Source organism: Gigantopelta aegis, chromosome 9 (genome assembly GCF_016097555.1).
Source record: "Gigantopelta aegis isolate Gae_Host chromosome 9, Gae_host_genome, whole genome shotgun sequence".
In the NCBI taxonomy this organism is placed as follows: Eukaryota; Metazoa; Mollusca; class Gastropoda; order Neomphalida; family Peltospiridae; genus Gigantopelta; species Gigantopelta aegis.
In genome coordinates this window covers 65697760-65711382 of record NC_054707.1, presented here as the reverse complement: position 1 = coordinate 65711382, position 13623 = coordinate 65697760, and the positions used below count along the sequence as shown (strand labels likewise).

At 37.4% G+C, this 13623-nt stretch overlaps 1 long non-coding RNA gene across 1 annotated transcript; it reads right to left on the bottom strand.

Annotated features, from left to right (window-relative positions):
• Positions 1–6505: 6505 nt before the first annotated feature.
• LOC121381373 lies at positions 6506–9777 on the bottom strand. The gene is made up of 2 exons (XR_005959073.1): positions 9220–9777; positions 6506–7095 (listed from the first exon to the last, which is right to left on the bottom strand). It is a non-coding gene; the product is annotated as an uncharacterized LOC121381373 (long non-coding RNA).
• Positions 9778–13623: the final 3846 nt, after the last annotated feature.

The following is a 13623-nucleotide window of genomic DNA, read 5'->3' as shown; positions in this document are numbered from 1 at the left end:
CCATTATTTATGATAAGCACAGTATTCACTTCCTGGCCAGCGTTGAATGCTGTAAGTAGTCTGCAGTGTGTTTTATTAAGTTCAAGGAGTGTACGAGATTCTTCCATTTTCAGTTTCGATGAACCATTGGATCTTGCTTGTATATTAACATGATATGGGTAACAATTCATTCTTTGTGATAAGCACAGTATTCACTTCCTGGCTAACGATGAATGCTGTAAATAGTCTGCAGTGTGTTTTATTAAGTTCAAGCAGTGTACGAGATTCTTCCATTTTCATTTTCGATGAACCATTCTAAATTATGCGTCAAAAGTAATTTTCTCATTTCTCTGGTACGTTAGTTTCCTGTCAATACCTGATCAGCAGCTACAAAACCAAATACATGTATACCATGAATTCCTTTATTTTCATGAGCTTTAATTTTCGTGGTTTTCCTCAAATGCACATTTCGTTGGTCTTAAACGGTAGCATCATAACTAGAGCTGGGCGGTATTCGGTATATACCGTTCGGTATCGGTATCGTGTAAATACCGATTTACCGTACCGAGCAAATCTCAAAATACCGAACATTTCGGTATTGAAAAATAAGTATTCCCGCCATTAAGTAAAACACTAAAAATACATCTGACGACACTATATTACCCACAAAATGGCTGATAAGAAAAACGCGTGGGCACAGTAAAACGGGTCTAATCATTTCTGACCGGAGATGCAGCTTGAAACCCAATGTTGCTGATTCGAATAATTACTATTTGTAAATCACAACCTCAAATCTAAAGGCATAAAGTCTAAAAGCCACTAACTGTAAAATGTAAATGGCCGCCAGTAGATTGTACGTGCAAGACTGCGCAGTGTGTAGATGGTTTAATCTGTTTATTATTTAATGTTTATGATCCTAGACTGGGAGTCTTAAGGACAAAGTTATTTAATTCCGGTTAGAATACCTACCTATGCTAAAAAAAATGGTTTGGATATAAACCTTTCACAAACCTCTGGGTCTGCACCTGCTATTTATGGACATAACTACATTATTTATATATGTATTCAATATAAAACAATTTAAACTATTCTGTATTTGATAATTGATTTTTAAAAAATGAATGTAATAATTGAATTTTTTTTTTTTTACAAGTTTGAAACTTCTGTTAAAACACGCATTTCTAACACCCTCTCCCCCCCCCCCCCCCCCACACCTCCAATTGTAATACTGATGCTTATCAGAAACAACATTTTACATTTGTATTCTCTTTAATGAGTAATACAAAAAAGAAGAAAGAATATAATCATAATGTAAACTTATAAAAACATTCCAAAAATCCCCAATTTATTACTTTTTTCAACTTTCTACACCCACCCCCCAAAAAAAAAAAATCATATTTAGCGCGCAGTTTCAAGAGTGGATTTTTAATATGTCGTACAGAATACATATATGAATACAACAAACAAAAAAGGTCTAATTTGGGGCGGGACGTAGCCCAGCGGTAAAGCGCACGCCAATCTGATTAAAATTAGCTCTACTGGGTCTACCAGTAGATCTAACAGCATTGCATGGACTCCCATGTCCATGTGACATTTCATCTATAAATAACAATTTACTGAGACTGGGAACTCTATTTACGTGCCCATATCCAATAAAGGTTCAGGCACGCCTACCCCGAATCCAGTCTCTGATATAGCCAGTGAGTGGTTCCGGGGCAGGAGGGAATAACAATTTAAATATCGACCAATTACACTTCGCCTTTTATAGCGTTATTCGGGAGCATACCAATTCTAAAATTATCGGGCGAGACTGTTTATGCAATAGGCGAATTTGTTGGTCTATTTCAACATTGAAAAAACAGGGGCAAAAGTGCATTAATAAATTCTGGATTGTATATTAGTATAAACAGTTTTTATGGCTAAACCATCACGTTTGTTTGTTTGTTTTTTTTCATCTTGAAACGAATTTTATATAAAATTTTATATTGCAATTAGTTTCAGGCATACTTCGTAATTCACCCGAATCATTTCGTATACCCTCGGCATAATCCCGAATGTTTTCAAATTCTTTTCAAATCACTGGCATGATTTTGCAAGTAAGGTTTTGATTGGTCGAATGAAAGGTCAACTGGACATGAGCTCCACGGGCTGCTGTTAGATCCACATGTAATAGTGGAGCTAACTTTAATTAGATTGAGCGCACGCCTGATGCGCGATCGGTCTAGGATCGATCTCCGTTGGAGGGCCCATCGGGCTTTTTCTCGTTCCACCCAGACCGGCCTCGGTGGCGTCGTGGCAGGCCATCGATCTACAGGCTGGTAGGTACTGGGTTCGGATCCCAGTCGAGGCATGGGATTTTTAATCCAGAGACCGACTCCAAACCCTGAGTGAGTGCTCCGCAAGGCTCAATGGGTAGGTGTAAACCACTTGCACCGACCAGTGATCCATAACTGGTTCAACAAAGGCCATGATTTGTGCTATCCTGCCTGTGGGAAGCGCAAATAAAAGATCCCTTGCTGCTAATCGGAAGTGTAGTGGCGACAGCGGGTTTCCTCTCAAAATCTGTGTGGTCCTTAACCATGTCCGACGCCATATAACCGTAAATAAAATGTGTTGAGTGCGTCGTTAAATAAAACATTTTTTTTTTTTTTTTTTCGTTCCACCCAATGCAACACGACTGATATATCAAAGGATGTGGTATGTGCTATCCTGTCTGTGGGATACTTACTTACTTAATCCCCTTCGTACTAAGAAGCACATAAGACTGTAACCAGAGATCGCCACTGCTACCTGTCTTTTGTCAGCTTCTCCAGCAGCCCCCAGCTCAGACTGCCCTCTCGGATTTCCTCTCTACTGTCCTCCTCCATGCTTCTTTCGGTCTTCCTCGTTTCCTTTTTCTAGGGCTGTTTGAGGCATTCTGATAACATGGCCAATCCAGCGCCATCTTCGGCGCTTGATCTCCGATACCAATGACTCTGTGGAGGTTTGTTTATAGAGTTCGTCATTGGTTATGATGTTGGGCCAGAAGATATTCAGAATCCTGCAAAGGCACCGATTTTGAAGGACCTCCAACTTTTGACCGATGGTCTTGGCCATTTTCCAGGATTCAACTTTCTAACCCCCAAAATTCATATTTAGCGCGCAGTTTCGAGAGTGGATTTTTAATATGTTGTACAGAATACATATATGAATACAACAAACAAAAAGGGTCTAATTTGGGGCGGGACATAGCCCAGCGGTAAAGCGCACGACTGATGCGCGATCGGTCTAGGGTCATTCCCCGTTGGTGGGCCCATCGAGCTTTTTCTCGTTCCATCCAATGCAACACGACTGATATATCAAAGGATGTGGTATGTGCTATCCTGTCTATGGGATAGTGTATACAAAAGATACCTTGCTACTAACAAAAAAATGTAGCGGGTTTCCTCTCTATGACTGTCAAAATGACCATATGTTTGACATCCAACAGCCGATGATTAATAAATCAATGTGATCTAGTGGTGTCGTTAAACAAAGCAAACTTTAACTCTTCTAATTTGTTTTGGGAGTTTAAACAACTCAGTGGATAGATGTAAGCCAGTGCACCGACATCTCTCACTAAGCACCAACCCTCGGTCCTGGACACACAGCTCAGATATCTGAGGTGTGTGACCAGGACAGCGTGCTTGGACCTTAATTGGATATAAGCACAAAAATAAGTTGAAATGAATGAATGCCTGGGACAGACCAGCACTTTTTCACAGGATTATTGGTTTAAATAAATACATCCACTTTACCTGATCGGAGTGCACACATTTTATGCTAAATATATCACACTTACATGGACTGGAATTAACACAAACAAGTCTTCATCTCAGACAATATAACACATACCACGGCCTATAATATACCAGACAGACGAGAGAGAGAGAGAGAGACTAGTGGTCAATTTGGAAAATTACACCTAATAGGGGAGTGGCATTTAATACTAAATAATTTTATTTAAAAAGCTCAAGCCAAAAAATAATATTTTTAATTAAATATTTAAAATTAACTTTCCTAATTTATTTGATTAATTAATCTAATTTAATTTAGGCTCTATTTTAGATCGGGTGTTCCACAATAACACTGAACTTAAATGAACTTTGAACAATTCAAGTTCGTTTACTCGGTGTACTGCAGCTATGAGAGACGTTCGTTAGTTATCTCCCTTTAGCACTATTAAACATTATGTTGAGCTCATTATTACACCGTCAAATATTTACAGAGTTAAAACAGCATGGGTGTGATTAGTAATAATATGTGACATTGATTATTTGTGCAAATATTATTATTCATTGACAATAAATAAATACACTTTTGTTATGCAGTTGTTATGCAGTATATACCAGACGTTGAAACTAATGCGGGGTACCCACCAAAATGGAACTGCAATTTTCATCAAAAGTGACGGTTGCTATTAAAAACATTAATTAAATCTCTTAAATGGTATGTGACCCCCCCCCCCCCCCCCCCCCCTCCTTTTTTCCTTGTAGATAGATTAGATGTGAGGTGCCACACTTTTTATTGCTGTACTTCCTGGGTGTGTTGATATGCTGCTTATATGTGTTTTATTAGTAAACGTTAACATTATCGACAATAGGAATAGATTTGGTCTATTAGAACCATTAGGTTCACCTACTAAGGTGTACTATATCAAATAAAATCCCATAGGCGACCATGTTAACGTTTGTGTTTAAAAAAAACCCCATTATAATTATGCAATATGTCAACCAAACTATGATCCATAAATATCAGTACTACAAAGTACCTCCAAGCTGATTTTCGGTATAACCAGCTGTTGTCACAAATTTGAGTACGTACGTACGTACATTATGTTTTAACATGCGCATCCCAGATGAAAGTTTTTTTTTTTTTTTTTCTACAACCAACACACTAACATTTATCACCAATCACAAGACTTGTGGTGTTAACTCCTCTATCAAAATTTCGGTGCACTTCGAACTTTGACCCAGCCAGAAGTTATTTGGTTTAGTACTACCTACTACAGCGGGGCAGGACGTAAGCCAGAGGTAAAACGTACGTTTGGTGCGTTGTTGGTCTGTGATCAATCCCCGTCGTTCCAGCCAGTCCACCACGATTGGTATATCAAAGGCCGTGGTATGTGATATCCTATCTGTGGGATGGTGCATATAAAAGATGCCTTGCTACTAATGAGAACAAAATCCTGTTATGGACGGAGTAGTCGGCCGAGGCCGGCACCTGCACCCATGATAGGCGTGCGCTACAACAGCTTGTTCTGAATATGCGCGTAAAACCTCATAACCTGACCTAATGGAAAAATGTAGCGGGTTTCCTCTCTAAGACAATCTGTCAAAATTACCAAACGTTTGACATCCAATAGCGGATGGTTAATAAATCAATGTGCTCAAGTGTTGTCATTAAACAAAACAAACTTTGATACATACATGCATACAAATATACATAGATAAACAAACGTGCGTACACACACACTGTGACACACGCGAGCACACACACACACACACACGTAGTACATACATATTTACACACAATACTTCATATTATTTCCTATGTCATTCGTGAAGCACTGGTTGGAATGGGAAAATTCATTAGCTCCACCGAAACAGTCGATCCTACAACAATCGCATTTTAAACGGACTGGTGGATTTAGCTCAGTCGGTTAAGCGCTCGCGTCGCAGGGTTGGGAGCCACGTCAGTGGATCCGTTCAACTGATTGTTTTTCTCGTTCCAACCAGTGCACCACAACTGGTCAGAGGCCATGGTATGTGCTTTCCTGTCTGTGCATATAAAAAATCCCTTACTGCACTAGGAAAAATGTTTGACATCCAATAGCGGATGTCTAGTGGTGTCGTTAAACAAAACAAACGTCTTTAAATGGACTACATCCAACTGGTTTTAGGCGGTTTACATAAGAGCCCACGACTGGTATACCAAAGACCATAACGCCGTCATGTCTGTGGGGAAATGTATATAAAAGACCCATTGCTGCAAATGTGAAAATGTAACGTTTCATCATGCTAAAGCACTGTTTCTTGTTGCTTTTATGTTTGTACAGATGTTATCGGTTAGTACTAAATGTTATATGTAGCTTCAAACTAATGGGCCATTTAAATACTATAGAGGTCAGCCTACAAAGAAATATTTCAAAATACATATAAGAATTTTGTATTACTATGTTTAATGAAGAACTATTTCCTAAACCGGGCTATATTGAAGCCACAAGATGAAACGACACGACAGATGGTAATGTGGTGCCAAAAACGCACAGGGCAATAATAGGCCACTGGTCAATAAGACGACAGTCTACCATCTTTTTTTATTTAAGTATTTAAATATTAATAAATATGATTCTTTTTAAATACCGACTAGCTGATATGGGGTGTTGTTATATATGCGTTATGTTAGTGCTGTTTCATTTCTGTGGTATTTGCTGTTGCTATGTGCTGGATTAGACCACGAGCTACAAAAGAAGAAATAAGGAACAACAAACGGAAACGACAACAGGTAAGCATTTACATGCAGCTTCATTCTACACAATGAACACATTAAATTATAAAAACCTAAAACGAACTAAAACAAAAATCAAATAATTTAGATTTATTACAGGTCACAGATCTCTTTGGGGTCGACAAATTATTTTACTTGTTTCACATTCTACCCGGTGCATGCATATCGGACCTCCACTCATTATAGTCAAACAGACTGCACTTCTGGTGAGGAAAAAAAAGTCACATCAATAGTAAATGCTGAAATTTACTATCACTAAGCTTACGAAATTATTTCATATCGCTAATACCAAGCCTACATTCAGGAATCTTAGCAAAAAAGAGCCAACTCTTTCCGCGAGCGACAGGGGAGAAAATTATATACTGCTACATAAAAAAGGACTGATGCATGCTTATTTTCAGTCAGAAGCTTTATGAACTACAAAAACTAGTAACAGTGAAAATAACATAATACGATTAGCATGTAGACGGGAAGTCCCAGAATAAAATCTACAAGATCGGCAGCATATTCGATCTATCGTCCGACAATCAAGTCGATCTGGAGTCACACCGTCGCAGAAATTCGGATCTCTGTCACCATATTGGCAATCTGTGAATGAATATAAACATAGGTTCGTTATATGCTATATGAACATACGTCGATTATATGCTATATAAACATAGGTCGGTTATATGCTATATGATTAAATGCGCAGCAGCTTTAAAAAAAAAAAGCTTTATATTTTATCAGTGATATTTAATCGTGGTATAACAACATCTGGAAGTAATAATTAAATACAATGTAACTAGTGACCTCTATTATTAGGTGTGTTTACAAAAAGAAAGAAACAAATTAAGAGAATAAGGACATGTAAATTAATCAGTGAAATGGTATTGGTGATCTACTAGTATAAATAGGACGTTAAATAGATATTACAACTTCTAGGATACCTTAGACCATACTCTATGTATGCAGAGTTCAAACAATGCCATATCGTTCTAGCTGAGAGGTTGTTATCATGTCCACGGAATTCTGAATGCATTTAAAACGGGCTTTTTGGTAGACATGTGGAGGCTATATCTACTAAATACGATAGATGCATCACTGAAAAACAAGGTAGCTGATGCTATTCAGTTCTTGTAACGTGTGCATATCTTTTCAACTCTTTGTTGAAACTTCTTGCACATTTATTTTTTTGACGGGTGCCACCTGTAGGACAGGATATGCTCACCTTTTGCGAACACCTGATATCAGCACTGTTGTTACAGTGATTCATGAGTGCATGCCATTACAGTTTCATTTGTTACAATGAGCTCTGTCCTGAGCTACGTTTGATTTACGTAAACTAGTCTGGGAAAGGCAGTCCTATTTATGGAGCGCTCAACTGATGCGCGATCGATTCCCATCGGTGGGCCCATTGAGCTATTTCTTGTTCCTGCCAGTGCTCCATAACTGGTGTAACAAAGGCCGTGATATGTACTATCCTGTCTGTGCGATGGTGCATATAAAAGATACCTTGCTGCTAATCGAAAAGAGTAGCCCATGAAGTGGCGACAGTGGGTTTCCTCTCTCAATATCTGTGTGGTCCTTAACCATATGTCCAACGCCATATAACCGTAAATAAAATGTGTTGAGTGCATCGTTAAATAAAACATTTCCTTCTATTTCGCCAAATGCCCTTTTGACTGCATTGTGCAGATTGCAGATGACAGTTTTATTGCACAATACAGAGCTTATTGGAATAAATATAGTTGTGATGATATGCAACATTGAACATTTAAAAGTATCTTATCCTTGCGTTTTGATCAAAAGGTTCTGAAACTTGGTACTATGATTTTCAGGGTTAATCTTCACCATCTAATAGAGATATATTTTGGAATTTTGGAATTTTTTATTAATATTTTATAATTGAAATAACAATTTAACATTAGGTGGTCTTTACTAATTCATGAATTACTGACAAAATTGACAATTAATTTAGGATGTTTATTTTATTCAAAATATGTAATGCTTCACCTTTTAGGACGACACATTATGTTATAGTTTTCAATATTTTGTTTTTAATTAAAAGAAAATCCAAACTGATTTATTTTATAAAATAAAGAAGTTAAAGACAACTTTATTATTTTACCAGGTGCCTTTAATATGCTGAATAAAAAAGGTTACTGTAGGAAAAGGCAGAGTTAAGATCAGTTATTATTTTAATAACACTTTTAAAAATGTACTGACCTAAGCACGAGCATTTTTAAAATCGTATTTCTGCAGAAGCTAAGGCAAAATGATGTTTGACAATATGATCGCTCCAGTGAATTAGGATGCCTGACACTTCCCAGGATGGCACACCCTTACTACTTCGCATATAGGAAGACTGCCACTCCCACGATCTCCCATACAAATCCAAACCTGCATAAGACAGTACACTTGGGACATTTTGTAAATATATTGACATGCACTCTTGAATCGCAGACCAAACAATGATGATATGTTTATCCACTGATGAAAATTGTGTACAAGATTTACAAAAGAAAAGACGAAGAAGCATGTATTGCTCAAAATATGTTAAATAACAGCATCATTCATAATTTTAATCAGTGAAGCCTTATATTGGTAAACGTTTTGAAAGCCTTTAGAAGTCCTGCAATGTTTTTAACTGATACATTGCAGTACAGACGGGCCCCTTGCATGTTCATGTACATCTTATTAGTTGGGAAGTAAAGATGGCGGAAGTGTTACCTTGCTCCGACGTTGCAATACTGGTACACGTGGTGCAGCATACATCTCTGACGGTGGAGTTGTAACACATCGCCTTGCCTTCTTTATCAACAAACTGGGAACAGTCTACACCACCGAATCTGCCAGAATCCATACACGTGGTGGCTGATGTGTTAACTGTGACAATGGTGGTTGCCGTTGTACGGGTTGGAGTACTTATAGTCGTTGTAGCAGTTGAAGTTGTAGTCGTTGTAGCAGTTGAAGTTGTTGTAGTAGTAGGAGTTGTAGTAGTAGATGGAGTTGTGGTAGTTGGAGATGTAGTAGTTGGGGTTGTAGTAGTAGTGAGAGTTGTGGTTGGAGTTGTAGTAGTAGTTGGAATTGTTGAAGTTGGAGTAGTAGTTGGACTTGTAGTAGTAGTAGTAGTTGGACTTGTAGTAGTAATTGGAGTTGTAGTAGTTGGAGTTGTTGTCACTGTGTAGTTGCATGTATCACAACACTGGACGTCGTAACTGGATCCATCTGACACTGTGGAGCCACAGTTCTCCACACTACAGCGTCAAACTCTTATCACCGTATTCACAACCTAAAACAATACAAGAAAGACATGATATTAAACGTTATCAGAGAGAGAGAGAGAGACCACTACACTGACATATATAGAGATATACAGACAGATATAAATAAAATATCAGGTTACTACGTTTTGATATCGTGGTTATTTGGCGAGTTTAGCTCACCTGTTACACCGTTATCGAACCGAGCCAAATAACGATATCAAAACGTAGTAACCCGATTTTTTCTTACAACCTCTTTGAAGTTATATTTTTGTAATACGTTTCAATCAAAAGCAGTGAAGAAACTATTTTGTGTAGCAGGTGCCTGAAAGCATCTTGGGAATTGCATAACCAGACAAAACAAATTATGTGATTCCAAATTTTAAATAAAATACTTTGATTATATTTCAAAGTCTGTTGTGTCAAATTAAAAAAGCTGGCTAGTTCACAATGGGAGCGAATATTGGAAACTTGAAAAATAAGAGGTAATTTCATGTTACGGGAAGTGTAAATGCTATATTCATTTATGCAGTTCAACTATTATTGCTGTAAATGGATGTGGGAAAAATTAGTAAATGACCTATCTGAAAATTGAGCAAACACACATCATGCGCACAACTCATTTCCTAGTGACATAACAACACATAGCAACGCCGAGGTTATCATGCCAGTAACGGAAGAGTTATCAGGCAGTGACATAATAACATTTCTAATTATCATGTAGGGGTTATCGGATCACAAGAAGCGTGATTCCATGATAAATATGTATGTGTGTGTGCTATTTTTCAGATTACATACTGTCAGAATTTGAACAATGAGAACATTTGATGTAAATTAGATGCAAATTAATCAGGTCACGGCACTACGTTATTAACATAAAATTTGTTTTGTTTAAAGACACCACTAGAGCACATTGATTAATTAATCATCGGCTATTGGATGTCAAACATTTGGTCATTCTGACACGTATTCGTCAGATCTTTTATATGCACTTCCCCACAGACAGGAAATCACGTACTACGGCCTTTGTATTGACCAGTTGTGGTGCACTGGCTGGAACGAGAAAAACCCCAATCAGTTGAATGGATCCAGAGGTGGTTCGATCTTGCAACGCAAGCACCTCTGGCTAGCACTCAACCGACCGAGCTGAATCCCGCCCAATACCACCCTCCCTGCAGCTATATATATATGCTGAAAACAAGAAACATATATTGCACTAGTTTATTTTTATGTTATGACGTTGCTTCCTAAAATTTCATCATTGATTGGTTACGTGATTACTTGTTATTACACATGAGTTTCGTATGTTTTTTATAAACTCGGTTATGTTGAACCACGTGGCTAATAAGAGGTGCTATAAGAGGTCCATAAATAGAGATTATTATTAGAGTTGGTGAGTCGTACTGATTTTGTGAAACGAATTTCAGGATTCTTGTATTGCCCAAGTGAGTGTTTCATAAAATTAGCATGACTCACATGCGAGTGTAATAATTTCTTTGTTATCCATATTATCCAGAATATGTTTTTAATGAATAACAAGGACCGTGTCAAAACATGCTTTCAAACGAACTAGGAGAACACGTGTAATAACAATAATTGCAATGACGACCTCATATCATGATGTATTGCGCGAACGAGAGTGGGTAATACATGAATTTTGAGACATGCACATATTGTTATGTTTTTATGAATAACAAGGACCGTCTCAAAATGTTTCAATCACAACTAGAAGAAGACGACGAAGTGGCATCATATTTCATGTTATGACGTCACTTCCCAAAATGACGTCATTTTATTAGTTATTACAAGTGAGCGATTTTTATTAAATCGGTTATGTTGAATCATGATGTCATTTCGTCGTCTCCTAGTTGTGGTTGAAACATTTTGAGACAGTCCTTATTATTTAAGGCACAATGCTGCCCAAGGGGTCCAGGGGATAAAACCAGGTTTTTGTTTGTTTGCTTAAGCCTAAACTGTAGATCTCTGGAAGTTTTTTTAAACATGCTGTTAGAACAATAAAGGAAAAGGTAATTTATTTACTTTAATAGATAATCCCCTTTCTTAGTGAAGAATGATTTTGAATACAATGTTATTTGGGAGTACTTTTTAAGTCTCGTAAACATGATATCATTCTTGTTTTGATACTAATTTATGATTGCCGTCACCGCTGCTTTTCTCACTCTCTCTAAACTATATATGCCATTTGATCTCTGTCTGATGCAGGTTTAGATTTGTCCAACCAGTCTTGGGGGAGGCAGTCATATAGGCGTCCTGGGGAGTGGCAGACCTATAGATAAAGCACCTGACAGCGATTCGTGAAAACAATCACGGTCTTGCCAAAATATCCTTTCGACAGCCTTGTGCTGAGATACGATTTTGATAATGATAACGGTTTTGTAGTTTAGATTTGAGATTTAATTTGGGAGTACAATTATTAACTCAGATGATGAAATGATGTTTACTTCCTATGTTGCGTATCGTAGTTCATGGTGGCACTTTTTGTTTTTTAATAGTTCCTTAGTTATCTCCAGTTTGTAGCAGGGTGAGTGAGATTCCGGATTGGCCATTTTAATCGTGATTAAAGATGTCAAAGTGCCATCCAATGATAGGCTATTTCTAAAGTCTGTCTTATGGGTGGGCAATCCGAGTCGCTAATTTTAAAGGCTGTAATCAACCAAATACCGTGCAAATCCATACAGACATAAAGTGATTTTCATTGGCTGATAATTAGCCAGCAGCCAATTGACGTTCATGTCATGAAAACAGAGTTTGTTCAGCATTTAAATAAAATCGAGCGAGTGCAAGTTTTACTAGATTGTTGTTACGGAACAGCGCATGTTCGATATGTTGTATTACTAGTAGCAGGTAACGAACACAGATACCCTGCATAATCAGAATATAATTTCATTCAGCTCTAAACTACAAACTATGATTATGAAATATTTTTAAAAAAAAAGATAAAAAAAGCCGAGATTATAGTAGCGTTACATCAGAGTGAGATTTTTTTTACATATGCGTGAGACTCGCGCCAAATGTGTCATTTTTTTTACATATTGTAAAGTCAGACAACGCGCCAATGTCGATATATTGTACTGATCAGTGACTTCACCTGCTACGTGTGTTTTGACAGGTATTTGCATTCTATTCTTGTAAAGTCAGTAGCAACACACACAAGTCTTGTACAAAAACACTAATCGTCGATATATTGTACTGATGTACAAGTGACTGCGAAGAACTGCTTATCTGAAAAAACCAATTCCTGTGTTTTGCAAGTATTCCTTAGATTCATGTTTGAAGACAGGGTCGGAAAAGAACGAATATTTATGATCATCTTTTGTACGTATTTGATAAATGTTTGATTGTAAATTGGTTAACAAATTGTACGGTAGCAAACTGAATTATACATACAGCAGTCAATTGTTACATAAATACAAAGAACAAACAATATTCAGCCAGGGATTTGAAAGTATTCATAATTAACTACAAAATATAGCAAGTTTTCACCAAACGAGTTACACGTTTCTTTGGAAATGAAAAACATACATGAATATAATGAAACTCATCTACAATCGTAATTACAGTCAAATCCGAATGCCTCGTGAAGAATTCAAATAAGCGGCATTTCAATAAACCGAAGAAAAAAATTACGATTCTCAATAACTCACTACGACGATAGCAACGGTTGTTCACACACCGAACTGGCAGCTTGTTGGGGTGAGAGAGTGGGCCTCATAAATGTGGAATTTTTCGTCAAAAACCGGTAAGTGGCGACATTTTGTGTTAATAAAATACCGATTCCAAGTTCCATATTGTGACTCTGTTGCCATTATCAAGTTTGTCTATAAACTTGATAAATACAAGAGACAACAGT